At 41.3% G+C, this 27,275-nt stretch overlaps 32 non-coding genes across 32 annotated transcripts; all 32 read right to left on the reverse strand.

The window, feature by feature from the left end:
• Positions 1-748: 748 nt before the first annotated feature.
• Positions 749-821, reverse strand: TRNAR-CCU (transfer RNA arginine (anticodon CCU)). The gene has a single exon. It is a non-coding gene; the product is annotated as a tRNA-Arg (tRNA).
• A 417-nt stretch (positions 822-1,238) lies between these two features.
• TRNAI-UAU (transfer RNA isoleucine (anticodon UAU)) lies at positions 1,239-1,331 on the reverse strand. Its single transcript is given in 2 exon segments — positions 1,239-1,274; positions 1,294-1,331. It is a non-coding gene; the product is annotated as a tRNA-Ile (tRNA).
• Positions 1,332-2,412: 1,081 nt separating this feature from the next.
• On the reverse strand, positions 2,413-2,485 carry TRNAR-CCU (transfer RNA arginine (anticodon CCU)). The gene has a single exon. It is a non-coding gene; the product is annotated as a tRNA-Arg (tRNA).
• Positions 2,486-2,902: 417 nt separating this feature from the next.
• On the reverse strand, positions 2,903-2,995 carry TRNAI-UAU (transfer RNA isoleucine (anticodon UAU)). The gene is given in 2 exon segments: positions 2,903-2,938; positions 2,958-2,995. It is a non-coding gene; the product is annotated as a tRNA-Ile (tRNA).
• Positions 2,996-4,076: 1,081 nt separating this feature from the next.
• On the reverse strand, positions 4,077-4,149 carry TRNAR-CCU (transfer RNA arginine (anticodon CCU)). Its single transcript has one exon. It is a non-coding gene; the product is annotated as a tRNA-Arg (tRNA).
• Positions 4,150-4,566: 417 nt separating this feature from the next.
• On the reverse strand, positions 4,567-4,659 carry TRNAI-UAU (transfer RNA isoleucine (anticodon UAU)). The gene is given in 2 exon segments: positions 4,567-4,602; positions 4,622-4,659. It is a non-coding gene; the product is annotated as a tRNA-Ile (tRNA).
• A 1,082-nt stretch (positions 4,660-5,741) lies between these two features.
• TRNAR-CCU (transfer RNA arginine (anticodon CCU)) lies at positions 5,742-5,814 on the reverse strand. The gene has a single exon. It is a non-coding gene; the product is annotated as a tRNA-Arg (tRNA).
• Positions 5,815-6,231: 417 nt separating this feature from the next.
• On the reverse strand, positions 6,232-6,324 carry TRNAI-UAU (transfer RNA isoleucine (anticodon UAU)). The gene is given in 2 exon segments: positions 6,232-6,267; positions 6,287-6,324. It is a non-coding gene; the product is annotated as a tRNA-Ile (tRNA).
• A 1,082-nt stretch (positions 6,325-7,406) lies between these two features.
• TRNAR-CCU (transfer RNA arginine (anticodon CCU)) lies at positions 7,407-7,479 on the reverse strand. The gene has a single exon. It is a non-coding gene; the product is annotated as a tRNA-Arg (tRNA).
• A 417-nt stretch (positions 7,480-7,896) lies between these two features.
• On the reverse strand, positions 7,897-7,989 carry TRNAI-UAU (transfer RNA isoleucine (anticodon UAU)). Its single transcript is given in 2 exon segments — positions 7,897-7,932; positions 7,952-7,989. It is a non-coding gene; the product is annotated as a tRNA-Ile (tRNA).
• A 1,082-nt stretch (positions 7,990-9,071) lies between these two features.
• On the reverse strand, positions 9,072-9,144 carry TRNAR-CCU (transfer RNA arginine (anticodon CCU)). Its single transcript has one exon. It is a non-coding gene; the product is annotated as a tRNA-Arg (tRNA).
• Positions 9,145-9,561: 417 nt separating this feature from the next.
• Positions 9,562-9,654, reverse strand: TRNAI-UAU (transfer RNA isoleucine (anticodon UAU)). Its single transcript is given in 2 exon segments — positions 9,562-9,597; positions 9,617-9,654. It is a non-coding gene; the product is annotated as a tRNA-Ile (tRNA).
• A 1,082-nt stretch (positions 9,655-10,736) lies between these two features.
• Positions 10,737-10,809, reverse strand: TRNAR-CCU (transfer RNA arginine (anticodon CCU)). Its single transcript has one exon. It is a non-coding gene; the product is annotated as a tRNA-Arg (tRNA).
• Positions 10,810-11,226: 417 nt separating this feature from the next.
• On the reverse strand, positions 11,227-11,319 carry TRNAI-UAU (transfer RNA isoleucine (anticodon UAU)). Its single transcript is given in 2 exon segments — positions 11,227-11,262; positions 11,282-11,319. It is a non-coding gene; the product is annotated as a tRNA-Ile (tRNA).
• Positions 11,320-12,400: 1,081 nt separating this feature from the next.
• Positions 12,401-12,473, reverse strand: TRNAR-CCU (transfer RNA arginine (anticodon CCU)). Its single transcript has one exon. It is a non-coding gene; the product is annotated as a tRNA-Arg (tRNA).
• A 417-nt stretch (positions 12,474-12,890) lies between these two features.
• Positions 12,891-12,983, reverse strand: TRNAI-UAU (transfer RNA isoleucine (anticodon UAU)). Its single transcript is given in 2 exon segments — positions 12,891-12,926; positions 12,946-12,983. It is a non-coding gene; the product is annotated as a tRNA-Ile (tRNA).
• A 1,081-nt stretch (positions 12,984-14,064) lies between these two features.
• TRNAR-CCU (transfer RNA arginine (anticodon CCU)) lies at positions 14,065-14,137 on the reverse strand. The gene has a single exon. It is a non-coding gene; the product is annotated as a tRNA-Arg (tRNA).
• A 417-nt stretch (positions 14,138-14,554) lies between these two features.
• TRNAI-UAU (transfer RNA isoleucine (anticodon UAU)) lies at positions 14,555-14,647 on the reverse strand. The gene is given in 2 exon segments: positions 14,555-14,590; positions 14,610-14,647. It is a non-coding gene; the product is annotated as a tRNA-Ile (tRNA).
• A 1,082-nt stretch (positions 14,648-15,729) lies between these two features.
• On the reverse strand, positions 15,730-15,802 carry TRNAR-CCU (transfer RNA arginine (anticodon CCU)). The gene has a single exon. It is a non-coding gene; the product is annotated as a tRNA-Arg (tRNA).
• Positions 15,803-16,219: 417 nt separating this feature from the next.
• TRNAI-UAU (transfer RNA isoleucine (anticodon UAU)) lies at positions 16,220-16,312 on the reverse strand. The gene is given in 2 exon segments: positions 16,220-16,255; positions 16,275-16,312. It is a non-coding gene; the product is annotated as a tRNA-Ile (tRNA).
• Positions 16,313-17,394: 1,082 nt separating this feature from the next.
• TRNAR-CCU (transfer RNA arginine (anticodon CCU)) lies at positions 17,395-17,467 on the reverse strand. Its single transcript has one exon. It is a non-coding gene; the product is annotated as a tRNA-Arg (tRNA).
• A 417-nt stretch (positions 17,468-17,884) lies between these two features.
• Positions 17,885-17,977, reverse strand: TRNAI-UAU (transfer RNA isoleucine (anticodon UAU)). The gene is given in 2 exon segments: positions 17,885-17,920; positions 17,940-17,977. It is a non-coding gene; the product is annotated as a tRNA-Ile (tRNA).
• A 1,082-nt stretch (positions 17,978-19,059) lies between these two features.
• On the reverse strand, positions 19,060-19,132 carry TRNAR-CCU (transfer RNA arginine (anticodon CCU)). Its single transcript has one exon. It is a non-coding gene; the product is annotated as a tRNA-Arg (tRNA).
• A 417-nt stretch (positions 19,133-19,549) lies between these two features.
• On the reverse strand, positions 19,550-19,642 carry TRNAI-UAU (transfer RNA isoleucine (anticodon UAU)). The gene is given in 2 exon segments: positions 19,550-19,585; positions 19,605-19,642. It is a non-coding gene; the product is annotated as a tRNA-Ile (tRNA).
• Positions 19,643-20,723: 1,081 nt separating this feature from the next.
• Positions 20,724-20,796, reverse strand: TRNAR-CCU (transfer RNA arginine (anticodon CCU)). The gene has a single exon. It is a non-coding gene; the product is annotated as a tRNA-Arg (tRNA).
• Positions 20,797-21,213: 417 nt separating this feature from the next.
• On the reverse strand, positions 21,214-21,306 carry TRNAI-UAU (transfer RNA isoleucine (anticodon UAU)). Its single transcript is given in 2 exon segments — positions 21,214-21,249; positions 21,269-21,306. It is a non-coding gene; the product is annotated as a tRNA-Ile (tRNA).
• A 1,082-nt stretch (positions 21,307-22,388) lies between these two features.
• On the reverse strand, positions 22,389-22,461 carry TRNAR-CCU (transfer RNA arginine (anticodon CCU)). Its single transcript has one exon. It is a non-coding gene; the product is annotated as a tRNA-Arg (tRNA).
• A 417-nt stretch (positions 22,462-22,878) lies between these two features.
• TRNAI-UAU (transfer RNA isoleucine (anticodon UAU)) lies at positions 22,879-22,971 on the reverse strand. Its single transcript is given in 2 exon segments — positions 22,879-22,914; positions 22,934-22,971. It is a non-coding gene; the product is annotated as a tRNA-Ile (tRNA).
• Positions 22,972-24,052: 1,081 nt separating this feature from the next.
• TRNAR-CCU (transfer RNA arginine (anticodon CCU)) lies at positions 24,053-24,125 on the reverse strand. Its single transcript has one exon. It is a non-coding gene; the product is annotated as a tRNA-Arg (tRNA).
• Positions 24,126-24,542: 417 nt separating this feature from the next.
• On the reverse strand, positions 24,543-24,635 carry TRNAI-UAU (transfer RNA isoleucine (anticodon UAU)). Its single transcript is given in 2 exon segments — positions 24,543-24,578; positions 24,598-24,635. It is a non-coding gene; the product is annotated as a tRNA-Ile (tRNA).
• Positions 24,636-25,717: 1,082 nt separating this feature from the next.
• On the reverse strand, positions 25,718-25,790 carry TRNAR-CCU (transfer RNA arginine (anticodon CCU)). Its single transcript has one exon. It is a non-coding gene; the product is annotated as a tRNA-Arg (tRNA).
• Positions 25,791-26,207: 417 nt separating this feature from the next.
• Positions 26,208-26,300, reverse strand: TRNAI-UAU (transfer RNA isoleucine (anticodon UAU)). Its single transcript is given in 2 exon segments — positions 26,208-26,243; positions 26,263-26,300. It is a non-coding gene; the product is annotated as a tRNA-Ile (tRNA).
• Between the last annotated feature and the right edge of the window lie 975 nt (positions 26,301-27,275).

Raw genomic sequence — 27,275 nt, forward strand, 5'->3', positions numbered from 1 at the left:
ACCAAGTACCTTTGGATCAAGGTCTGTTTGTGGGTAAACCCAGATAAAACACAAGAGTTGTTAATACATTTGAAATGCCACTATCCAGCAACTGTGTTGAGCATTTTGATGCTCTATTTTTCAGAAAATCTGCCGATCCACGTCAGATTCTATTTCTGACTGCTTGCGGCAAGAAGACTTCTGAATGTGTCCCAAAGCAGTGGCTATCAGTGTGAATCTCAACAAATGCAACAACACCATGTCATATGAAGCAAAGGAAGCACACCTCTAAGGAGCGATTCTGATTGCTATTCGTATACATGTTGATACATCAGGAAAAACATTTCTGAAACTGGCACAAAAAGGACATAAAATGCCTTCCTGCAAATTAAGCTTACCAACGATACTTGTCAGGGTGGCTTTTTTGCTTGAAGATTTTAGGCCACCGGATTTGCATGCCACAATGGGATGTCTGGAGAATGTCGGAGAAAATGCAAAGCTCTTTCCTAATAAAAGCAGCGTTTCCTTTGTGGGGAGTTGAACATATTGTTTGGCAGAAACATTGCAGGAGATTTGGTTTTGGACAAGAGGACTTGTAGCCATCTTGCAGAAGTTTCCATTCAGTTGATAGCATGCTGCTGAACTAATCTGAGTTCTACTAGGAGAAGGCACGCATATTAATTAAGGCAACAGGAAAGGGAACTCCTAAAGGTTTTATTCTAAAGCCTTGATTTAGATGTGACGTGAAAGAGTCAAGCAAGATCTCAAACACCCCAGATGGGACTCGAACCCACAATCCCTGGCTGAGGAGGCCAGTGCCTTATCCATTAGGCCACTGGGGCTTTCGCTAGATGACAGCAAAGACTTTTTTTTTCTTTTAGAAGGCATCCGTTCTCTTACTTTACAAGGTAAGGGTGGCAAAATCTTTGTTTTTATTTTCCCTTGTAAACTTGCTACAGAATTGCAAGCGGTTTGAGCTACAAAGTCAGAAGAATGAGTTTTCTGAAAGAGAAAAGCCATGTCGCAGCTCTCCACACCTCTTTTCATCAAGTAGAAGGCGCACATTTTCTTTATCTGTTCTGGTCCACAATTTAAAGAATGTGGTCAGTGTAACAGAAAGACAGCTCATTCAAGCACCCTTGAGGAAAGAACCTTGAGTTTCTTTGGGCGCTTATTGCCCTGTTGTAAAGTTGTCAGGCCATAGGGTGCAAGTGCAGATTACATTTTCCATGAATAAAGGCAAAAAGCAAGAAACTGCATGCTCCAGGTGAGGCTCGAACTCACAACCTCGGCATTGCTCAACAGATACTGCCATATAAGTACCGCGCGCTGACCGATTGCGCCACTGGAGCACAGAAGCCATCACGGAAATCCATCACCCATGTCTCCTTGGTTTCAAATAGGCCTTCAAGTGATCCGAAACCTAAAATCGTGCTTATCCCAGACAAAAGAGAATATTTTTTCTCTCATAGAAAGAAATGGTAGCATATAAGTACTCCTAGAAAAAAAAAACACCGCCAAATCCACTTGACTGGAGCTCAAGGACAGTATTTTAAAAATAAAAGTAGAACTTTTTTGAAAGAAAAAATGATATTGCAACTGCTATCGTGACGTGTTAGGGATATATTCATGCATGTTTGAAAAGTTACTAAATATCCACTGTAAAGCAAGAAGTGGCAGGTAATACCAAGTACCTTTGGATCAAGGTCCGTTTGTGGGTAAACCCAGATAAAACACAAGAGTTGTTAATACATTTGAAATGCCACTATCCAGCAACTGTGTTGAGCATTTTGATGCTCTATTTTTCAGAAAATCTGCCGATCCACGTCAGATTCTATTTCTGACTGCTTGCGGCAAGAAGACTTCTGAATGTGTCCCAAAGCAGTGGCTATCAGTGTGAATCTCAACAAATGCAACAACACCATGTCATATGAAGCAAAGGAAGCACACCTCTAAGGAGCGATTCTGATTGCTATTCGTATACATGTTGATACATCAGGAAAAACATTTCTGAAACTGGCACAAAAAGGACATAAAATGCCTTCCTGCAAATTAAGCTTACCAACGATACTTGTCAGGGTGGGTTTTTTGCTTGAAGATTTTAGGCCACCGGATTTGCATGCCACAATGGGATGTCTGGAGAATGTCGGAGAAAATGCAAAGCTCTTTCCTAATAAAAGCAGCGTTTCCTTTGTGGGGAGTTGAACATATTGTTTGGCAGAAACATTGCAGGAGATTTGGTTTTGGACAAGAGGACTTGTAGCCATCTTGCAGAAGTTTCCATTCAGTTGATAGCATGCTGCTGAACTAATCTGAGTTCTACTAGGAGAAGGCACGCATATTAATTAAGGCAACAGGAAAGGGAAGTCCTAAAGGTTTTATTCTAAAGCCTTGATTTAGATGTGACGTGAAAGAGTCAAGCAAGATCTCAAACACCCCAGATGGGACTCGAACCCACAATCCCTGGCTTAGGAGGCCAGTGCCTTATCCATTAGGCCACTGGGGCTTTCGCTAGATGACAGCAAAGACTTTTTTTTTCTTTTAGAAGGCATCCGTTCTCTTACTTTACAAGGTAAGGGTGGCAAAATCTTTGTTTTTATTTTCCCTTGTAAACTTGCTACAGAATTGCAAGCGGTTTGAGCTACAAAGTCAGAAGAATGAGTTTTCTGAAAGAGAAAAGCCATGTCGCAGCTCTCCACACCTCTTTTCATCAAGTAGAAGGCGCACATTTTCTTTATCTGTTCTGGTCCACAATTTAAAGAATGTGGTCAGTGTAACAGAAAGACAGCTCATTCAAGCACCCTTGAGGAAAGAACCTTGAGTTTCTTTGGGCGCTTATTGCCCTGTTGTAAAGTTGTCAGGCCATAGGGTGCAAGTGCAGATTACATTTTCCATGAATAAAGGCAAAAAGCAAGAAACTGCATGCTCCAGGTGAGGCTCGAACTCACAACCTCGGCATTGCTCAACAGATACTGCCATATAAGTACCGCGCGCTGACCGATTGCGCCACTGGAGCACAGAAGCCATCACGGAAATCCATCACCCATGTCTCCTTGGTTTCAAATAGGCCTTCAAGTGATCCGAAACCTAAAATCGTGCTTATCCCAGACAAAAGAGAATATTTTTTCTCTCATAGCAAGAAATGGTAGCATATAAGTACTCCTAGAAAAAAAAAACACCGCCAAATCCACTTGACTGGAGCTCAAGGACAGTATTTTAAAAATAAAAGTAGAACTTTTTTGAAAGAAAAAATGATATTGCAACTGCTATCGTGACGTGTTAGGGATATATTCATGCATGTTTGAAAAGTTACTAAATATCCACTGTAAAGCAAGAAGTGGCAGGTAATACCAAGTACCTTTGGATCAAGGTCCGTTTGTGGGTAAACCCAGATAAAACACAAGAGTTGTTAATACATTTGAAATGCCACTATCCAGCAACTGTGTTGAGCATTTTGATGCTCTATTTTTCAGAAAATCTGCCGATCCACGTCAGATTCTATTTCTGACTGCTTGCGGCAAGAAGACTTCTGAATGTGTCCCAAAGCAGTGGCTATCAGTGTGAATCTCAACAAATGCAACAACACCATGTCATATGAAGCAAAGGAAGCACACCTCTAAGGAGCGATTCTGATTGCTATTCGTATACATGTTGATACATCAGGAAAAACATTTCTGAAACTGGCACAAAAAGGACATAAAATGCCTTCCTGCAAATTAAGCTTACCAACGATACTTGTCAGGGTGGCTTTTTTGCTTGAAGATTTTAGGCCACCGGATTTGCATGCCACAATGGGATGTCTGGAGAATGTCGGAGAAAATGCAAAGCTCTTTCCTAATAAAAGCAGCGTTTCCTTTGTGGGGAGTTGAACATATTGTTTGGCAGAAACATTGCAGGAGATTTGGTTTTGGACAAGAGGACTTGTAGCCATCTTGCAGAAGTTTCCATTCAGTTGATAGCATGCTGCTGAACTAATCTGAGTTCTACTAGGAGAAGGCACGCATATTAATTAAGGCAACAGGAAAGGGAAGTCCTAAAGGTTTTATTCTAAAGCCTTGCTTTAGATGTGACTTGAAAGAGTCAAGCAAGATCTCAAACACCCCAGATGGGACTCGAACCCACAATCCCTGGCTTAGGAGGCCAGTGCCTTATCCATTAGGCCACTGGGGCTTTCGCTAGATGACAGCAAAGACTTTTTTTTTCTTTTAGAAGGCATCCGTTCTCTTACTTTACAAGGTAAGGGTGGCAAAATCTTTGTTTTTATTTTCCCTTGTAAACTTGCTACAGAATTGCAAGCGGTTTGAGCTACAAAGTCAGAAGAATGAGTTTTCTGAAAGAGAAAAGCCATGTCGCAGCTCTCCACACCTCTTTTCATCAAGTAGAAGGCGCACATTTTCTTTATCTGTTCTGGTCCACAATTTAAAGAATGTGGTCAGTGTAACAGAAAGACAGCTCATTCAAGCACCCTTGAGGAAAGAACCTTGAGTTTCTTTGGGCGCTTATTGCCCTGTTGTAAAGTTGTCAGGCCATAGGGTGCAAGTGCAGATTACATTTTCCATGAATAAAGGCAAAAAGCAAGAAACTGCATGCTCCAGGTGAGGCTCGAACTCACAACCTCGGCATTGCTCAACAGATACTGCCATATAAGTACCGCGCGCTGACCGATTGCGCCACTGGAGCACAGAAGCCATCACGGAAATCCATCACCCATGTCTCCTTGGTTTCAAATAGGCCTTCAAGTGATCCGAAACCTAAAATCGTGCTTATCCCAGACAAAAGAGAATATTTTTTCTCTCATAGCAAGAAATGGTAGCATATAAGTACTCCTAGAAAAAAAAAAACACCGCCAAATCCACTTGACTGGAGCTCAAGGACAGTATTTTAAAAATAAAAGTAGAACTTTTTTGAAAGAAAAAATGATATTGCAACTGCTATCGTGACGTGTTAGGGATATATTCATGCATGTTTGAAAAGTTACTAAATATCCACTGTAAAGCAAGAAGTGGCAGGTAATACCAAGTACCTTTGGATCAAGGTCCGTTTGTGGGTAAACCCAGATAAAACACAAGAGTTGTTAATACATTTGAAATGCCACTATCCAGCAACTGTGTTGAGCATTTTGATGCTCTATTTTTCAGAAAATCTGCCGATCCACGTCAGATTCTATTTCTGACTGCTTGCGGCAAGAAGACTTCTGAATGTGTCCCAAAGCAGTGGCTATCAGTGTGAATCTCAACAAATGCAACAACACCATGTCATATGAAGCAAAGGAAGCACACCTCTAAGGAGCGATTCTGATTGCTATTCGTATACATGTTGATACATCAGGAAAAACATTTCTGAAACTGGCACAAAAAGGACATAAAATGCCTTCCTGCAAATTAAGCTTACCAACGATACTTGTCAGGGTGGCTTTTTTGCTTGAAGATTTTAGGCCACCGGATTTGCATGCCACAATGGGATGTCTGGAGAATGTCGGAGAAAATGCAAAGCTCTTTCCTAATAAAAGCAGCGTTTCCTTTGTGGGGAGTTGAACATATTGTTTGGCAGAAACATTGCAGGAGATTTGGTTTTGGACAAGAGGACTTGTAGCCATCTTGCAGAAGTTTCCATTCAGTTGATAGCATGCTGCTGAACTAATCTGAGTTCTACTAGGAGAAGGCACGCATATTAATTAAGGCAACAGGAAAGGGAAGTCCTAAAGGTTTTATTCTAAAGCCTTGCTTTAGATGTGACTTGAAAGAGTCAAGCAAGATCTCAAACACCCCAGATGGGACTCGAACCCACAATCCCTGGCTTAGGAGGCCAGTGCCTTATCCATTAGGCCACTGGGGCTTTCGCTAGATGACAGCAAAGACTTTTTTTTTCTTTTAGAAGGCATCCGTTCTCTTACTTTACAAGGTAAGGGTGGCAAAATCTTTGTTTTTATTTTCCCTTGTAAACTTGCTACAGAATTGCAAGCGGTTTGAGCTACAAAGTCAGAAGAATGAGTTTTCTGAAAGAGAAAAGCCATGTCGCAGCTCTCCACACCTCTTTTCATCAAGTAGAAGGCGCACATTTTCTTTATCTGTTCTGGTCCACAATTTAAAGAATGTGGTCAGTGTAACAGAAAGACAGCTCATTCAAGCACCCTTGAGGAAAGAACCTTGAGTTTCTTTGGGCGCTTATTGCCCTGTTGTAAAGTTGTCAGGCCATAGGGTGCAAGTGCAGATTACATTTTCCATGAATAAAGGCAAAAAGCAAGAAACTGCATGCTCCAGGTGAGGCTCGAACTCACAACCTCGGCATTGCTCAACAGATACTGCCATATAAGTACCGCGCGCTGACCGATTGCGCCACTGGAGCACAGAAGCCATCACGGAAATCCATCACCCATGTCTCCTTGGTTTCAAATAGGCCTTCAAGTGATCCGAAACCTAAAATCGTGCTTATCCCAGACAAAAGAGAATATTTTTTCTCTCATAGCAAGAAATGGTAGCATATAAGTACTCCTAGAAAAAAAAAAACACCGCCAAATCCACTTGACTGGAGCTCAAGGACAGTATTTTAAAAATAAAAGTAGAACTTTTTTGAAAGAAAAAATGATATTGCAACTGCTATCGTGACGTGTTAGGGATATATTCATGCATGTTTGAAAAGTTACTAAATATCCACTGTAAAGCAAGAAGTGGCAGGTAATACCAAGTACCTTTGGATCAAGGTCTGTTTGTGGGTAAACCCAGATAAAACACAAGAGTTGTTAATACATTTGAAATGCCACTATCCAGCAACTGTGTTGAGCATTTTGATGCTCTATTTTTCAGAAAATCTGCCGATCCACGTCAGATTCTATTTCTGACTGCTTGCGGCAAGAAGACTTCTGAATGTGTCCCAAAGCAGTGGCTATCAGTGTGAATCTCAACAAATGCAACAACACCATGTCATATGAAGCAAAGGAAGCACACCTCTAAGGAGCGATTCTGATTGCTATTCGTATACATGTTGATACATCAGGAAAAACATTTCTGAAACTGGCACAAAAAGGACATAAAATGCCTTCCTGCAAATTAAGCTTACCAACGATACTTGTCAGGGTGGCTTTTTTGCTTGAAGATTTTAGGCCACCGGATTTGCATGCCACAATGGGATGTCTGGAGAATGTCGGAGAAAATGCAAAGCTCTTTCCTAATAAAAGCAGCGTTTCCTTTGTGGGGAGTTGAACATATTGTTTGGCAGAAACATTGCAGGATATTTGGTTTTGGACAAGAGGACTTGTAGCCATCTTGCAGAAGTTTCCATTCAGTTGATAGCATGCTGCTGAACTAATCTGAGTTCTACTAGGAGAAGGCACGCATATTAATTAAGGCAACAGGAAAGGGAACTCCTAAAGGTTTTATTCTAAAGCCTTGCTTTAGATGTGACGTGAAAGAGTCAAGCAAGATCTCAAACACCCCAGATGGGACTCGAACCCACAATCCCTGGCTTAGGAGGCCAGTGCCTTATCCATTAGGCCACTGGGGCTTTCGCTAGATGACAGCAAAGACTTTTTTTTTCTTTCAGAAGGCATCCGTTCTCTTACTTTACAAGGTAAGGGTGGCAAAATCTTTGTTTTTATTTTCCCTTGTAAACTTGCTACAGAATTGCAAGCGCTTTGAGCTACAAAGTCAGAAGAATGAGTTTTCTGAAAGAGAAAAGCCATGTCGCAGCTCTCCACACCTCTTTTCATCAAGTAGAAGGCGCACATTTTCTTTATCTGTTCTGGTCCACAATTTAAAGAATGTGGTCAGTGTAACAGAAAGACAGCTCATTCAAGCACCCTTGAGGAAAGAACCTTGAGTTTCTTTGGGCGCTTATTGCCCTGTTGTAAAGTTGTCAGGCCATAGGGTGCAAGTGCAGATTACATTTTCCATGAATAAAGGCAAAAAGCAAGAAACTGCATGCTCCAGGTGAGGCTCGAACTCACAACCTCGGCATTGCTCAACAGATACTGCCATATAAGTACCGCGCGCTGACCGATTGCGCCACTGGAGCACAGAAGCCATCACGGAAATCCATCACCCATGTCTCCTTGGTTTCAAATAGGCCTTCAAGTGATCCGAAACCTAAAATCGTGCTTATCCCAGACAAAAGAGAATATTTTTTCTCTCATAGCAAGAAATGGTAGCATATAAGTACTCCTAGAAAAAAAAAAACACCGCCAAATCCACTTGACTGGAGCTCAAGGACAGTATTTTAAAACTAAAAGTAGAACTTTTTTGAAAGAAAAAATGATATTGCAACTGCTATCGTGACGTGTTAGGGATATATTCATGCATGTTTGAAAAGTTACTAAATATCCACTGTAAAGCAAGAAGTGGCAGGTAATACCAAGTACCTTTGGATCAAGGTCTGTTTGTGGGTAAACCCAGATAAAACACAAGAGTTGTTAATACATTTGAAATGCCACTATCCAGCAACTGTGTTGAGCATTTTGATGCTCTATTTTTCAGAAAATCTGCCGATCCACGTCAGATTCTATTTCTGACTGCTTGCGGCAAGAAGACTTCTGAATGTGTCCCAAAGCAGTGGCTATCAGTGTGAATCTCAACAAATGCAACAACACCATGTCATATGAAGCAAAGGAAGCACACCTCTAAGGAGCGATTCTGATTGCTATTCGTATACATGTTGATACATCAGGAAAAACATTTCTGAAACTGGCACAAAAAGGACATAAAATGCCTTCCTGCAAATTAAGCTTACCAACGATACTTGTCAGGGTGGCTTTTTTGCTTGAAGATTTTAGGCCACCGGATTTGCATGCCACAATGGGATGTCTGGAGAATGTCGGAGAAAATGCAAAGCTCTTTCCTAATAAAAGCAGCGTTTCCTTTGTGGGGAGTTGAACATATTGTTTGGCAGAAACATTGCAGGAGATTTGGTTTTGGACAAGAGGACTTGTAGCCATCTTGCAGAAGTTTCCATTCAGTTGATAGCATGCTGCTGAACTAATCTGAGTTCTACTAGGAGAAGGCACGCATATTAATTAAGGCAACAGGAAAGGGAAGTCCTAAAGGTTTTATTCTAAAGCCTTGCTTTAGATGTGACTTGAAAGAGTCAAGCAAGATCTCAAACACCCCAGATGGGACTCGAACCCACAATCCCTGGCTTAGGAGGCCAGTGCCTTATCCATTAGGCCACTGGGGCTTTCGCTAGATGACAGCAAAGACTTTTTTTTTCTTTTAGAAGGCATCCGTTCTCTTACTTTACAAGGTAAGGGTGGCAAAATCTTTGTTTTTATTTTCCCTTGTAAACTTGCTACAGAATTGCAAGCGGTTTGAGCTACAAAGTCAGAAGAATGAGTTTTCTGAAAGAGAAAAGCCATGTCGCAGCTCTCCACACCTCTTTTCATCAAGTAGAAGGCGCACATTTTCTTTATCTGTTCTGGTCCACAATTTAAAGAATGTGGTCAGTGTAACAGAAAGACAGCTCATTCAAGCACCCTTGAGGAAAGAAACTTGAGTTTCTTTGGGCGCTTATTGCCCTGTTGTAAAGTTGTCAGGCCATAGGGTGCAAGTGCAGATTACATTTTCCATGAATAAAGGCAAAAAGCAAGAAACTGCATGCTCCAGGTGAGGCTCGAACTCACAACCTCGGCATTGCTCAACAGATACTGCCATATAAGTACCGCGCGCTGACCGATTGCGCCACTGGAGCACAGAAGCCATCACGGAAATCCATCACCCATGTCTCCTTGGTTTCAAATAGGCCTTCAAGTGATCCGAAACCTAAAATCGTGCTTATCCCAGACAAAAGAGAATATTTTTTCTCTCATAGCAAGAAATGGTAGCATATAAGTACTCCTAGAAAAAAAAAAACACCGCCAAATCCACTTGACTGGAGCTCAAGGACAGTATTTTAAAAATAAAAGTAGAACTTTTTTGAAAGAAAAAATGATATTGCAACTGCTATCGTGACGTGTTAGGGATATATTCATGCATGTTTGAAAAGTTACTAAATATCCACTGTAAAGCAAGAAGTGGCAGGTAATACCAAGTACCTTTGGATCAAGGTCTGTTTGTGGGTAAACCCAGATAAAACACAAGAGTTGTTAATACATTTGAAATGCCACTATCCAGCAACTGTGTTGAGCATTTTGATGCTCTATTTTTCAGAAAATCTGCCGATCCACGTCAGATTCTATTTCTGACTGCTTGCGGCAAGAAGACTTCTGAATGTGTCCCAAAGCAGTGGCTATCAGTGTGAATCTCAACAAATGCAACAACACCATGTCATATGAAGCAAAGGAAGCACACCTCTAAGGAGCGATTCTGATTGCTATTCGTATACATGTTGATACATCAGGAAAAACATTTCTGAAACTGGCACAAAAAGGACATAAAATGCCTTCCTGCAAATTAAGCTTACCAACGATACTTGTCAGGGTGGCTTTTTTGCTTGAAGATTTTAGGCCACCGGATTTGCATGCCACAATGGGATGTCTGGAGAATGTCGGAGAAAATGCAAAGCTCTTTCCTAATAAAAGCAGCGTTTCCTTTGTGGGGAGTTGAACATATTGTTTGGCAGAAACATTGCAGGAGATTTGGTTTTGGACAAGAGGACTTGTAGCCATCTTGCAGAAGTTTCCATTCAGTTGATAGCATGCTGCTGAACTAATCTGAGTTCTACTAGGAGAAGGCACGCATATTAATTAAGGCAACAGGAAAGGGAAGTCCTAAAGGTTTTATTCTAAAGCCTTGATTTAGATGTGACGTGAAAGAGTCAAGCAAGATCTCAAACACCCCAGATGGGACTCGAACCCACAATCCCTGGCTTAGGAGGCCAGTGCCTTATCCATTAGGCCACTGGGGCTTTCGCTAGATGACAGCAAAGACTTTTTTTTTCTTTTAGAAGGCATCCGTTCTCTTACTTTACAAGGTAAGGGTGGCAAAATCTTTGTTTTTATTTTCCCTTGTAAACTTGCTACAGAATTGCAAGCGGTTTGAGCTACAAAGTCAGAAGAATGAGTTTTCTGAAAGAGAAAAGCCATGTCGCAGCTCTCCACACCTCTTTTCATCAAGTAGAAGGCGCACATTTTCTTTATCTGTTCTGGTCCACAATTTAAAGAATGTGGTCAGTGTAACAGAAAGACAGCTCATTCAAGCACCCTTGAGGAAAGAACCTTGAGTTTCTTTGGGCGCTTATTGCCCTGTTGTAAAGTTGTCAGGCCATAGGGTGCAAGTGCAGATTACATTTTCCATGAATAAAGGCAAAAAGCAAGAAACTGCATGCTCCAGGTGAGGCTCGAACTCACAACCTCGGCATTGCTCAACAGATACTGCCATATAAGTACCGCGCGCTGACCGATTGCGCCACTGGAGCACAGAAGCCATCACGGAAATCCATCACCCATGTCTCCTTGGTTTCAAATAGGCCTTCAAGTGATCCGAAACCTAAAATCGTGCTTATCCCAGACAAAAGAGAATATTTTTTCTCTCATAGCAAGAAATGGTAGCATATAAGTACTCCTAGAAAAAAAAAACACCGCCAAATCCACTTGACTGGAGCTCAAGGACAGTATTTTAAAAATAAAAGTAGAACTTTTTTGAAAGAAAAAATGATATTGCAACTGCTATCGTGACGTGTTAGGGATATATTCATGCATGTTTGAAAAGTTACTAAATATCCACTGTAAAGCAAGAAGTGGCAGGTAATACCAAGTACCTTTGGATCAAGGTCCGTTTGTGGGTAAACCCAGATAAAACACAAGAGTTGTTAATACATTTGAAATGCCACTATCCAGCAACTGTGTTGAGCATTTTGATGCTCTATTTTTCAGAAAATCTGCCGATCCACGTCAGATTCTATTTCTGACTGCTTGCGGCAAGAAGACTTCTGAATGTGTCCCAAAGCAGTGGCTATCAGTGTGAATCTCAACAAATGCAACAACACCATGTCATATGAAGCAAAGGAAGCACACCTCTAAGGAGCGATTCTGATTGCTATTCGTATACATGTTGATACATCAGGAAAAACATTTCTGAAACTGGCACAAAAAGGACATAAAATGCCTTCCTGCAAATTAAGCTTACCAACGATACTTGTCAGGGTGGCTTTTTTGCTTGAAGATTTTAGGCCACCGGATTTGCATGCCACAATGGGATGTCTGGAGAATGTCGGAGAAAATGCAAAGCTCTTTCCTAATAAAAGCAGCGTTTCCTTTGTGGGGAGTTGAACATATTGTTTGGCAGAAACATTGCAGGAGATTTGGTTTTGGACAAGAGGACTTGTAGCCATCTTGCAGAAGTTTCCATTCAGTTGATAGCATGCTGCTGAACTAATCTGAGTTCTACTAGGAGAAGGCACGCATATTAATTAAGGCAACAGGAAAGGGAAGTCCTAAAGGTTTTATTCTAAAGCCTTGCTTTAGATGTGACTTGAAAGAGTCAAGCAAGATCTCAAACACCCCAGATGGGACTCGAACCCACAATCCCTGGCTTAGGAGGCCAGTGCCTTATCCATTAGGCCACTGGGGCTTTCGCTAGATGACAGCAAAGACTTTTTTTTTCTTTTAGAAGGCATCCGTTCTCTTACTTTACAAGGTAAGGGTGGCAAAATCTTTGTTTTTATTTTCCCTTGTAAACTTGCTACAGAATTGCAAGCGGTTTGAGCTACAAAGTCAGAAGAATGAGTTTTCTGAAAGAGAAAAGCCATGTCGCAGCTCTCCACACCTCTTTTCATCAAGTAGAAGGCGCACATTTTCTTTATCTGTTCTGGTCCACAATTTAAAGAATGTGGTCAGTGTAACAGAAAGACAGCTCATTCAAGCACCCTTGAGGAAAGAACCTTGAGTTTCTTTGGGCGCTTATTGCCCTGTTGTAAAGTTGTCAGGCCATAGGGTGCAAGTGCAGATTACATTTTCCATGAATAAAGGCAAAAAGCAAGAAACTGCATGCTCCAGGTGAGGCTCGAACTCACAACCTCGGCATTGCTCAACAGATACTGCCATATAAGTACCGCGCGCTGACCGATTGCGCCACTGGAGCACAGAAGCCATCACGGAAATCCATCACCCATGTCTCCTTGGTTTCAAATAGGCCTTCAAGTGATCCGAAACCTAAAATCGTGCTTATCCCAGACAAAAGAGAATATTTTTTCTCTCATAGCAAGAAATGGTAGCATATAAGTACTCCTAGAAAAAAAAAACACCGCCAAATCCACTTGACTGGAGCTCAAGGACAGTATTTTAAAAATAAAAGTAGAACTTTTTTGAAAGAAAAAATGATATTGCAACTGCTATCGTGACGTGTTAGGGATATATTCATGCATGTTTGAAAAGTTACTAAATATCCACTGTAAAGCAAGAAGTGGCAGGTAATACCAAGTACCTTTGGATCAAGGTCCGTTTGTGGGTAAACCCAGATAAAACACAAGAGTTGTTAATACATTTGAAATGCCACTATCCAGCAACTGTGTTGAGCATTTTGATGCTCTATTTTTCAGAAAATCTGCCGATCCACGTCAGATTCTATTTCTGACTGCTTGCGGCAAGAAGACTTCTGAATGTGTCCCAAAGCAGTGGCTATCAGTGTGAATCTCAACAAATGCAACAACACCATGTCATATGAAGCAAAGGAAGCACACCTCTAAGGAGCGATTCTGATTGCTATTCGTATACATGTTGATACATCAGGAAAAACATTTCTGAAACTGGCACAAAAAGGACATAAAATGCCTTCCTGCAAATTAAGCTTACCAACGATACTTGTCAGGGTGGCTTTTTTGCTTGAAGATTTTAGGCCACCGGATTTGCATGCCACAATGGGATGTCTGGAGAATGTCGGAGAAAATGCAAAGCTCTTTCCTAATAAAAGCAGCGTTTCCTTTGTGGGGAGTTGAACATATTGTTTGGCAGAAACATTGCAGGAGATTTGGTTTTGGACAAGAGGACTTGTAGCCATCTTGCAGAAGTTTCCATTCAGTTGATAGCATGCTGCTGAACTAATCTGAGTTCTACTAGGAGAAGGCACGCATATTAATTAAGGCAACAGGAAAGGGAAGTCCTAAAGGTTTTATTCTAAAGCCTTGCTTTAGATGTGACTTGAAAGAGTCAAGCAAGATCTCAAACACCCCAGATGGGACTCGAACCCACAATCCCTGGCTTAGGAGGCCAGTGCCTTATCCATTAGGCCACTGGGGCTTTCGCTAGATGACAGCAAAGACTTTTTTTTTCTTTTAGAAGGCATCCGTTCTCTTACTTTACAAGGTAAGGGTGGCAAAATCTTTGTTTTTATTTTCCCTTGTAAACTTGCTACAGAATTGCAAGCGGTTTGAGCTACAAAGTCAGAAGAATGAGTTTTCTGAAAGAGAAAAGCCATGTCGCAGCTCTCCACACCTCTTTTCATCAAGTAGAAGGCGCACATTTTCTTTATCTGTTCTGGTCCACAATTTAAAGAATGTGGTCAGTGTAACAGAAAGACAGCTCATTCAAGCACCCTTGAGGAAAGAACCTTGAGTTTCTTTGGGCGCTTATTGCCCTGTTGTAAAGTTGTCAGGCCATAGGGTGCAAGTGCAGATTACATTTTCCATGAATAAAGGCAAAAAGCAAGAAACTGCATGCTCCAGGTGAGGCTCGAACTCACAACCTCGGCATTGCTCAACAGATACTGCCATATAAGTACCGCGCGCTGACCGATTGCGCCACTGGAGCACAGAAGCCATCACGGAAATCCATCACCCATGTCTCCTTGGTTTCAAATAGGCCTTCAAGTGATCCGAAACCTAAAATCGTGCTTATCCCAGACAAAAGAGAATATTTTTTCTCTCATAGCAAGAAATGGTAGCATATAAGTACTCCTAGAAAAAAAAAAACACCGCCAAATCCACTTGACTGGAGCTCAAGGACAGTATTTTAAAAATAAAAGTAGAACTTTTTTGAAAGAAAAAATGATATTGCAACTGCTATCGTGACGTGTTAGGGATATATTCATGCATGTTTGAAAAGTTACTAAATATCCACTGTAAAGCAAGAAGTGGCAGGTAATACCAAGTACCTTTGGATCAAGGTCTGTTTGTGGGTAAACCCAGATAAAACACAAGAGTTGTTAATACATTTGAAATGCCACTATCCAGCAACTGTGTTGAGCATTTTGATGCTCTATTTTTCAGAAAATCTGCCGATCCACGTCAGATTCTATTTCTGACTGCTTGCGGCAAGAAGACTTCTGAATGTGTCCCAAAGCAGTGGCTATCAGTGTGAATCTCAACAAATGCAACAACACCATGTCATATGAAGCAAAGGAAGCACACCTCTAAGGAGCGATTCTGATTGCTATTCGTATACATGTTGATACATCAGGAAAAACATTTCTGAAACTGGCACAAAAAGGACATAAAATGCCTTCCTGCAAATTAAGCTTACCAACGATACTTGTCAGGGTGGCTTTTTTGCTTGAAGATTTTAGGCCACCGGATTTGCATGCCACAATGGGATGTCTGGAGAATGTCGGAGAAAATGCAAAGCTCTTTCCTAATAAAAGCAGCGTTTCCTTTGTGGGGAGTTGAACATATTGTTTGGCAGAAACATTGCAGGATATTTGGTTTTGGACAAGAGGACTTGTAGCCATCTTGCAGAAGTTTCCATTCAGTTGATAGCATGCTGCTGAACTAATCTGAGTTCTACTAGGAGAAGGCACGCATATTAATTAAGGCAACAGGAAAGGGAACTCCTAAAGGTTTTATTCTAAAGCCTTGCTTTAGATGTGACGTGAAAGAGTCAAGCAAGATCTCAAACACCCCAGATGGGACTCGAACCCACAATCCCTGGCTTAGGAGGCCAGTGCCTTATCCATTAGGCCACTGGGGCTTTCGCTAGATGACAGCAAAGACTTTTTTTTTCTTTCAGAAGGCATCCGTTCTCTTACTTTACAAGGTAAGGGTGGCAAAATCTTTGTTTTTATTTTCCCTTGTAAACTTGCTACAGAATTGCAAGCGCTTTGAGCTACAAAGTCAGAAGAATGAGTTTTCTGAAAGAGAAAAGCCATGTCGCAGCTCTCCACACCTCTTTTCATCAAGTAGAAGGCGCACATTTTCTTTATCTGTTCTGGTCCACAATTTAAAGAATGTGGTCAGTGTAACAGAAAGACAGCTCATTCAAGCACCCTTGAGGAAAGAACCTTGAGTTTCTTTGGGCGCTTATTGCCCTGTTGTAAAGTTGTCAGGCCATAGGGTGCAAGTGCAGATTACATTTTCCATGAATAAAGGCAAAAAGCAAGAAACTGCATGCTCCAGGTGAGGCTCGAACTCACAACCTCGGCATTGCTCAACAGATACTGCCATATAAGTACCGCGCGCTGACCGATTGCGCCACTGGAGCACAGAAGCCATCACGGAAATCCATCACCCATGTCTCCTTGGTTTCAAATAGGCCTTCAAGTGATCCGAAACCTAAAATCGTGCTTATCCCAGACAAAAGAGAATATTTTTTCTCTCATAGCAAGAAATGGTAGCATATAAGTACTCCTAGAAAAAAAAAAACACCGCCAAATCCACTTGACTGGAGCTCAAGGACAGTATTTTAAAACTAAAAGTAGAACTTTTTTGAAAGAAAAAATGATATTGCAACTGCTATCGTGACGTGTTAGGGATATATTCATGCATGTTTGAAAAGTTACTAAATATCCACTGTAAAGCAAGAAGTGGCAGGTAATACCAAGTACCTTTGGATCAAGGTCTGTTTGTGGGTAAACCCAGATAAAACACAAGAGTTGTTAATACATTTGAAATGCCACTATCCAGCAACTGTGTTGAGCATTTTGATGCTCTATTTTTCAGAAAATCTGCCGATCCACGTCAGATTCTATTTCTGACTGCTTGCGGCAAGAAGACTTCTGAATGTGTCCCAAAGCAGTGGCTATCAGTGTGAATCTCAACAAATGCAACAACACCATGTCATATGAAGCAAAGGAAGCACACCTCTAAGGAGCGATTCTGATTGCTATTCGTATACATGTTGATACATCAGGAAAAACATTTCTGAAACTGGCACAAAAAGGACATAAAATGCCTTCCTGCAAATTAAGCTTACCAACGATACTTGTCAGGGTGGCTTTTTTGCTTGAAGATTTTAGGCCACCGGATTTGCATGCCACAATGGGATGTCTGGAGAATGTCGGAGAAAATGCAAAGCTCTTTCCTAATAAAAGCAGCGTTTCCTTTGTGGGGAGTTGAACATATTGTTTGGCAGAAACATTGCAGGAGATTTGGTTTTGGACAAGAGGACTTGTAGCCATCTTGCAGAAGTTTCCATTCAGTTGATAGCATGCTGCTGAACTAATCTGAGTTCTACTAGGAGAAGGCACGCATATTAATTAAGGCAACAGGAAAGGGAAGTCCTAAAGGTTTTATTCTAAAGCCTTGCTTTAGATGTGACTTGAAAGAGTCAAGCAAGATCTCAAACACCCCAGATGGGACTCGAACCCACAATCCCTGGCTTAGGAGGCCAGTGCCTTATCCATTAGGCCACTGGGGCTTTCGCTAGATGACAGCAAAGACTTTTTTTTTCTTTTAGAAGGCATCCGTTCTCTTACTTTACAAGGTAAGGGTGGCAAAATCTTTGTTTTTATTTTCCCTTGTAAACTTGCTACAGAATTGCAAGCGGTTTGAGCTACAAAGTCAGAAGAATGAGTTTTCTGAAAGAGAAAAGCCATGTCGCAGCTCTCCACACCTCTTTTCATCAAGTAGAAGGCGCACATTTTCTTTATCTGTTCTGGTCCACAATTTAAAGAATGTGGTCAGTGTAACAGAAAGACAGCTCATTCAAGCACCCTTGAGGAAAGAAACTTGAGTTTCTTTGGGCGCTTATTGCCCTGTTGTAAAGTTGTCAGGCCATAGGGTGCAAGTGCAGATTACATTTTCCATGAATAAAGGCAAAAAGCAAGAAACTGCATGCTCCAGGTGAGGCTCGAACTCACAACCTCGGCATTGCTCAACAGATACTGCCATATAAGTACCGCGCGCTGACCGATTGCGCCACTGGAGCACAGAAGCCATCACGGAAATCCATCACCCATGTCTCCTTGGTTTCAAATAGGCCTTCAAGTGATCCGAAACCTAAAATCGTGCTTATCCCAGACAAAAGAGAATATTTTTTCTCTCATAGCAAGAAATGGTAGCATATAAGTACTCCTAGAAAAAAAAAAACACCGCCAAATCCACTTGACTGGAGCTCAAGGACAGTATTTTAAAAATAAAAGTAGAACTTTTTTGAAAGAAAAAATGATATTGCAACTGCTATCGTGACGTGTTAGGGATATATTCATGCATGTTTGAAAAGTTACTAAATATCCACTGTAAAGCAAGAAGTGGCAGGTAATACCAAGTACCTTTGGATCAAGGTCTGTTTGTGGGTAAACCCAGATAAAACACAAGAGTTGTTAATACATTTGAAATGCCACTATCCAGCAACTGTGTTGAGCATTTTGATGCTCTATTTTTCAGAAAATCTGCCGATCCACGTCAGATTCTATTTCTGACTGCTTGCGGCAAGAAGACTTCTGAATGTGTCCCAAAGCAGTGGCTATCAGTGTGAATCTCAACAAATGCAACAACACCATGTCATATGAAGCAAAGGAAGCACACCTCTAAGGAGCGATTCTGATTGCTATTCGTATACATGTTGATACATCAGGAAAAACATTTCTGAAACTGGCACAAAAAGGACATAAAATGCCTTCCTGCAAATTAAGCTTACCAACGATACTTGTCAGGGTGGCTTTTTTGCTTGAAGATTTTAGGCCACCGGATTTGCATGCCACAATGGGATGTCTGGAGAATGTCGGAGAAAATGCAAAGCTCTTTCCTAATAAAAGCAGCGTTTCCTTTGTGGGGAGTTGAACATATTGTTTGGCAGAAACATTGCAGGAGATTTGGTTTTGGACAAGAGGACTTGTAGCCATCTTGCAGAAGTTTCCATTCAGTTGATAGCATGCTGCTGAACTAATCTGAGTTCTACTAGGAGAAGGCACGCATATTAATTAAGGCAACAGGAAAGGGAAGTCCTAAAGGTTTTATTCTAAAGCCTTGATTTAGATGTGACGTGAAAGAGTCAAGCAAGATCTCAAACACCCCAGATGGGACTCGAACCCACAATCCCTGGCTTAGGAGGCCAGTGCCTTATCCATTAGGCCACTGGGGCTTTCGCTAGATGACAGCAAAGACTTTTTTTTTCTTTTAGAAGGCATCCGTTCTCTTACTTTACAAGGTAAGGGTGGCAAAATCTTTGTTTTTATTTTCCCTTGTAAACTTGCTACAGAATTGCAAGCGGTTTGAGCTACAAAGTCAGAAGAATGAGTTTTCTGAAAGAGAAAAGCCATGTCGCAGCTCTCCACACCTCTTTTCATCAAGTAGAAGGCGCACATTTTCTTTATCTGTTCTGGTCCACAATTTAAAGAATGTGGTCAGTGTAACAGAAAGACAGCTCATTCAAGCACCCTTGAGGAAAGAACCTTGAGTTTCTTTGGGCGCTTATTGCCCTGTTGTAAAGTTGTCAGGCCATAGGGTGCAAGTGCAGATTACATTTTCCATGAATAAAGGCAAAAAGCAAGAAACTGCATGCTCCAGGTGAGGCTCGAACTCACAACCTCGGCATTGCTCAACAGATACTGCCATATAAGTACCGCGCGCTGACCGATTGCGCCACTGGAGCACAGAAGCCATCACGGAAATCCATCACCCATGTCTCCTTGGTTTCAAATAGGCCTTCAAGTGATCCGAAACCTAAAATCGTGCTTATCCCAGACAAAAGAGAATATTTTTTCTCTCATAGCAAGAAATGGTAGCATATAAGTACTCCTAGAAAAAAAAAACACCGCCAAATCCACTTGACTGGAGCTCAAGGACAGTATTTTAAAAATAAAAGTAGAACTTTTTTGAAAGAAAAAATGATATTGCAACTGCTATCGTGACGTGTTAGGGATATATTCATGCATGTTTGAAAAGTTACTAAATATCCACTGTAAAGCAAGAAGTGGCAGGTAATACCAAGTACCTTTGGATCAAGGTCCGTTTGTGGGTAAACCCAGATAAAACACAAGAGTTGTTAATACATTTGAAATGCCACTATCCAGCAACTGTGTTGAGCATTTTGATGCTCTATTTTTCAGAAAATCTGCCGATCCACGTCAGATTCTATTTCTGACTGCTTGCGGCAAGAAGACTTCTGAATGTGTCCCAAAGCAGTGGCTATCAGTGTGAATCTCAACAAATGCAACAACACCATGTCATATGAAGCAAAGGAAGCACACCTCTAAGGAGCGATTCTGATTGCTATTCGTATACATGTTGATACATCAGGAAAAACATTTCTGAAACTGGCACAAAAAGGACATAAAATGCCTTCCTGCAAATTAAGCTTACCAACGATACTTGTCAGGGTGGCTTTTTTGCTTGAAGATTTTAGGCCACCGGATTTGCATGCCACAATGGGATGTCTGGAGAATGTCGGAGAAAATGCAAAGCTCTTTCCTAATAAAAGCAGCGTTTCCTTTGTGGGGAGTTGAACATATTGTTTGGCAGAAACATTGCAGGAGATTTGGTTTTGGACAAGAGGACTTGTAGCCATCTTGCAGAAGTTTCCATTCAGTTGATAGCATGCTGCTGAACTAATCTGAGTTCTACTAGGAGAAGGCACACATATTAATTAAGGCAACAGGAAAGGGAAGTCCTAAAGGTTTTATTCTAAAGCCTTGCTTTAGATGTGACTTGAAAGAGTCAAGCAAGATCTCAAACACCCCAGATGGGACTCGAACCCACAATCCCTGGCTTAGGAGGCCAGTGCCTTATCCATTAGGCCACTGGGGCTTTCGCTAGATGACAGCAAAGACTTTTTTTTTCTTTTAGAAGGCATCCGTTCTCTTACTTTACAAGGTAAGGGTGGCAAAATCTTTGTTTTTATTTTCCCTTGTAAACTTGCTACAGAATTGCAAGCGGTTTGAGCTACAAAGTCAGAAGAATGAGTTTTCTGAAAGAGAAAAGCCATGTCGCAGCTCTCCACACCTCTTTTCATCAAGTAGAAGGCGCACATTTTCTTTATCTGTTCTGGTCCACAATTTAAAGAATGTGGTCAGTGTAACAGAAAGACAGCTCATTCAAGCACCCTTGAGGAAAGAACCTTGAGTTTCTTTGGGCGCTTATTGCCCTGTTGTAAAGTTGTCAGGCCATAGGGTGCAAGTGCAGATTACATTTTCCATGAATAAAGGCAAAAAGCAAGAAACTGCATGCTCCAGGTGAGGCTCGAACTCACAACCTCGGCATTGCTCAACAGATACTGCCATATAAGTACCGCGCGCTGACCGATTGCGCCACTGGAGCACAGAAGCCATCACGGAAATCCATCACCCATGTCTCCTTGGTTTCAAATAGGCCTTCAAGTGATCCGAAACCTAAAATCGTGCTTATCCCAGACAAAAGAGAATATTTTTTCTCTCATAGCAAGAAATGGTAGCATATAAGTACTCCTAGAAAAAAAAAAACACCGCCAAATCCACTTGACTGGAGCTCAAGGACAGTATTTTAAAAATAAAAGTAGAACTTTTTTGAAAGAAAAAATGATATTGCAACTGCTATCGTGACGTGTTAGGGATATATTCATGCATGTTTGAAAAGTTACTAAATATCCACTGTAAAGCAAGAAGTGGCAGGTAATACCAAGTACCTTTGGATCAAGGTCCGTTTGTGGGTAAACCCAGATAAAACACAAGAGTTGTTAATACATTTGAAATGCCACTATCCAGCAACTGTGTTGAGCATTTTGATGCTCTATTTTTCAGAAAATCTGCCGATCCACGTCAGATTCTATTTCTGACTGCTTGCGGCAAGAAGACTTCTGAATGTGTCCCAAAGCAGTGGCTATCAGTGTGAATCTCAACAAATGCAACAACACCATGTCATATGAAGCAAAGGAAGCACACCTCTAAGGAGCGATTCTGATTGCTATTCGTATACATGTTGATACATCAGGAAAAACATTTCTGAAACTGGCACAAAAAGGACATAAAATGCCTTCCTGCAAATTAAGCTTACCAACGATACTTGTCAGGGTGGCTTTTTTGCTTGAAGATTTTAGGCCACCGGATTTGCATGCCACAATGGGATGTCTGGAGAATGTCGGAGAAAATGCAAAGCTCTTTCCTAATAAAAGCAGCGTTTCCTTTGTGGGGAGTTGAACATATTGTTTGGCAGAAACATTGCAGGAGATTTGGTTTTGGACAAGAGGACTTGTAGCCATCTTGCAGAAGTTTCCATTCAGTTGATAGCATGCTGCTGAACTAATCTGAGTTCTACTAGGAGAAGGCACGCATATTAATTAAGGCAACAGGAAAGGGAAGTCCTAAAGGTTTTATTCTAAAGCCTTGATTTAGATGTGACGTGAAAGAGTCAAGCAAGATCTCAAACACCCCAGATGGGACTCGAACCCACAATCCCTGGCTTAGGAGGCCAGTGCCTTATCCATTAGGCCACTGGGGCTTTCGCTAGATGACAGCAAAGACTTTTTTTTTCTTTCAGAAGGCATCCGTTCTCTTACTTTACAAGGTAAGGGTGGCAAAATCTTTGTTTTTATTTTCCCTTGTAAACTTGCTACAGAATTGCAAGCGGTTTGAGCTACAAAGTCAGAAGAATGAGTTTTCTGAAAGAGAAAAGCCATGTCGCAGCTCTCCACACCTCTTTTCATCAAGTAGAAGGCGCACATTTTCTTTATCTGTTCTGGTCCACAATTTAAAGAATGTGGTCAGTGTAACAGAAAGACAGCTCATTCAAGCACCCTTGAGGAAAGAACCTTGAGTTTCTTTGGGCGCTTATTGCCCTGTTGTAAAGTTGTCAGGCCATAGGGTGCAAGTGCAGATTACATTTTCCATGAATAAAGGCAAAAAGCAAGAAACTGCATGCTCCAGGTGAGGCTCGAACTCACAACCTCGGCATTGCTCAACAGATACTGCCATATAAGTACCGCGCGCTGACCGATTGCGCCACTGGAGCACAGAAGCCATCACGGAAATCCATCACCCATGTCTCCTTGGTTTCAAATAGGCCTTCAAGTGATCCGAAACCTAAAATCGTGCTTATCCCAGACAAAAGAGAATATTTTTTCTCTCATAGCAAGAAATGGTAGCATATAAGTACTCCTAGAAAAAAAAAACACCGCCAAATCCACTTGACTGGAGCTCAAGGACAGTATTTTAAAAATAAAAGTAGAACTTTTTTGAAAGAAAAAATGATATTGCAACTGCTATCGTGACGTGTTAGGGATATATTCATGCATGTTTGAAAAGTTACTAAATATCCACTGTAAAGCAAGAAGTGGCAGGTAATACCAAGTACCTTTGGATCAAGGTCCGTTTGTGGGTAAACCCAGATAAAACACAAGAGTTGTTAATACATTTGAAATGCCACTATCCAGCAACTGTGTTGAGCATTTTGATGCTCTATTTTTCAGAAAATCTGCCGATCCACGTCAGATTCTATTTCTGACTGCTTGCGGCAAGAAGACTTCTGAATGTGTCCCAAAGCAGTGGCTATCAGTGTGAATCTCAACAAATGCAACAACACCATGTCATATGAAGCAAAGGAAGCACACCTCTAAGGAGCGATTCTGATTGCTATTCGTATACATGTTGATACATCAGGAAAAACATTTCTGAAACTGGCACAAAAAGGACATAAAATGCCTTCCTGCAAATTAAGCTTACCAACGATACTTGTCAGGGTGGCTTTTTTGCTTGAAGATTTTAGGCCACCGGATTTGCATGCCACAATGGGATGTCTGGAGAATGTCGGAGAAAATGCAAAGCTCTTTCCTAATAAAAGCAGCGTTTCCTTTGTGGGGAGTTGAACATATTGTTTGGCAGAAACATTGCAGGAGATTTGGTTTTGGACAAGAGGACTTGTAGCCATCTTGCAGAAGTTTCCATTCAGTTGATAGCATGCTGCTGAACTAATCTGAGTTCTACTAGGAGAAGGCACACATATTAATTAAGGCAACAGGAAAGGGAAGTCCTAAAGGTTTTATTCTAAAGCCTTGCTTTAGATGTGACTTGAAAGAGTCAAGCAAGATCTCAAACACCCCAGATGGGACTCGAACCCACAATCCCTGGCTTAGGAGGCCAGTGCCTTATCCATTAGGCCACTGGGGCTTTCGCTAGATGACAGCAAAGACTTTTTTTTTCTTTTAGAAGGCATCCGTTCTCTTACTTTACAAGGTAAGGGTGGCAAAATCTTTGTTTTTATTTTCCCTTGTAAACTTGCTACAGAATTGCAAGCGGTTTGAGCTACAAAGTCAGAAGAATGAGTTTTCTGAAAGAGAAAAGCCATGTCGCAGCTCTCCACACCTCTTTTCATCAAGTAGAAGGCGCACATTTTCTTTATCTGTTCTGGTCCACAATTTAAAGAATGTGGTCAGTGTAACAGAAAGACAGCTCATTCAAGCACCCTTGAGGAAAGAACCTTGAGTTTCTTTGGGCGCTTATTGCCCTGTTGTAAAGTTGTCAGGCCATAGGGTGCAAGTGCAGATTACATTTTCCATGAATAAAGGCAAAAAGCAAGAAACTGCATGCTCCAGGTGAGGCTCGAACTCACAACCTCGGCATTGCTCAACAGATACTGCCATATAAGTACCGCGCGCTGACCGATTGCGCCACTGGAGCACAGAAGCCATCACGGAAATCCATCACCCATGTCTCCTTGGTTTCAAATAGGCCTTCAAGTGATCCGAAACCTAAAATCGTGCTTATCCCAGACAAAAGAGAATATTTTTTCTCTCATAGCAAGAAATGGTAGCATATAAGTACTCCTAGAAAAAAAAAAACACCGCCAAATCCACTTGACTGGAGCTCAAGGACAGTATTTTAAAAATAAAAGTAGAACTTTTTTGAAAGAAAAAATGATATTGCAACTGCTATCGTGACGTGTTAGGGATATATTCATGCATGTTTGAAAAGTTACTAAATATCCACTGTAAAGCAAGAAGTGGCAGGTAATACCAAGTACCTTTGGATCAAGGTCTGTTTGTGGGTAAACCCAGATAAAACACAAGAGTTGTTAATACATTTGAAATGCCACTATCCAGCAACTGTGTTGAGCATTTTGATGCTCTATTTTTCAGAAAATCTGCCGATCCACGTCAGATTCTATTTCTGACTGCTTGCGGCAAGAAGACTTCTGAATGTGTCCCAAAGCAGTGGCTATCAGTGTGAATCTCAACAAATGCAACAACACCATGTCATATGAAGCAAAGGAAGCACACCTCTAAGGAGCGATTCTGATTGCTATTCGTATACATGTTGATACATCAGGAAAAACATTTCTGAAACTGGCACAAAAAGGACATAAAATGCCTTCCTGCAAATTAAGCTTACCAACGATACTTGTCAGGGTGGCTTTTTTGCTTGAAGATTTTAGGCCACCGGATTTGCATGCCACAATGGGATGTCTGGAGAATGTCGGAGAAAATGCAAAGCTCTTTCCTAATAAAAGCAGCGTTTCCTTTGTGGGGAGTTGAACATATTGTTTGGCAGAAACATTGCAGGAGATTTGGTTTTGGACAAGAGGACTTGTAGCCATCTTGCAGAAGTTTCCATTCAGTTGATAGCATGCTGCTGAACTAATCTGAGTTCTACTAGGAGAAGGCACGCATATTAATTAAGGCAACAGGAAAGGGAAGTCCTAAAGGTTTTATTCTAAAGCCTTGATTTAGATGTGACGTGAAAGAGTCAAGCAAGATCTCAAACACCCCAGATGGGACTCGAACCCACAATCCCTGGCTTAGGAGGCCAGTGCCTTATCCATTAGGCCACTGGGGCTTTCGCTAGATGACAGCAAAGACTTTTTTTTTCTTTTAGAAGGCATCCGTTCTCTTACTTTACAAGGTAAGGGTGGCAAAATCTTTGTTTTTATTTTCCCTTGTAAACTTGCTACAGAATTGCAAGCGGTTTGAGCTACAAAGTCAGAAGAATGAGTTTTCTGAAAGAGAAAAGCCATGTCGCAGCTCTCCACACCTCTTTTCATCAAGTAGAAGGCGCACATTTTCTTTATCTGTTCTGGTCCACAATTTAAAGAATGTGGTCAGTGTAACAGAAAGACAGCTCATTCAAGCACCCTTGAGGAAAGAACCTTGAGTTTCTTTGGGCGCTTATTGCCCTGTTGTAAAGTTGTCAGGCCATAGGGTGCAAGTGCAGATTACATTTTCCATGAATAAAGGCAAAAAGCAAGAAACTGCATGCTCCAGGTGAGGCTCGAACTCACAACCTCGGCATTGCTCAACAGATACTGCCATATAAGTACCGCGCGCTGACCGATTGCGCCACTGGAGCACAGAAGCCATCACGGAAATCCATCACCCATGTCTCCTTGGTTTCAAATAGGCCTTCAAGTGATCCGAAACCTAAAATCGTGCTTATCCCAGACAAAAGAGAATATTTTTTCTCTCATAGCAAGAAATGGTAGCATATAAGTACTCCTAGAAAAAAAAAAACACCGCCAAATCCACTTGACTGGAGCTCAAGGACAGTATTTTAAAAATAAAAGTAGAACTTTTTTGAAAGAAAAAATGATATTGCAACTGCTATCGTGACGTGTTAGGGATATATTCATGCATGTTTGAAAAGTTACTAAATATCCACTGTAAAGCAAGAAGTGGCAGGTAATACCAAGTACCTTTGGATCAAGGTCCGTTTGTGGGTAAACCCAGATAAAACACAAGAGTTGTTAATACATTTGAAATGCCACTATCCAGCAACTGTGTTGAGCATTTTGATGCTCTATTTTTCAGAAAATCTGCCGATCCACGTCAGATTCTATTTCTGACTGCTTGCGGCAAGAAGACTTCTGAATGTGTCCCAAAGCAGTGGCTATCAGTGTGAATCTCAACAAATGCAACAACACCATGTCATATGAAGCAAAGGAAGCACACCTCTAAGGAGCGATTCTGATTGCTATTCGTATACATGTTGATACATCAGGAAAAACATTTCTGAAACTGGCACAAAAAGGACATAAAATGCCTTCCTGCAAATTAAGCTTACCAACGATACTTGTCAGGGTGGCTTTTTTGCTTGAAGATTTTAGGCCACCGGATTTGCATGCCACAATGGGATGTCTGGAGAATGTCGGAGAAAATGCAAAGCTCTTTCCTAATAAAAGCAGCGTTTCCTTTGTGGGGAGTTGAACATATTGTTTGGCAGAAACATTGCAGGAGATTTGGTTTTGGACAAGAGGACTTGTAGCCATCTTGCAGAAGTTTCCATTCAGTTGATAGCATGCTGCTGAACTAATCTGAGTTCTACTAG

Source organism: Lithobates pipiens, unplaced genomic scaffold (genome assembly GCF_037356315.1).
Source record: "Lithobates pipiens isolate NorthernLeopardFrog02 unplaced genomic scaffold, aLitPip1_a1.2 Scaffold_8, whole genome shotgun sequence".
Taxonomy (NCBI): domain Eukaryota; kingdom Metazoa; phylum Chordata; class Amphibia; order Anura; family Ranidae; genus Lithobates; species Lithobates pipiens.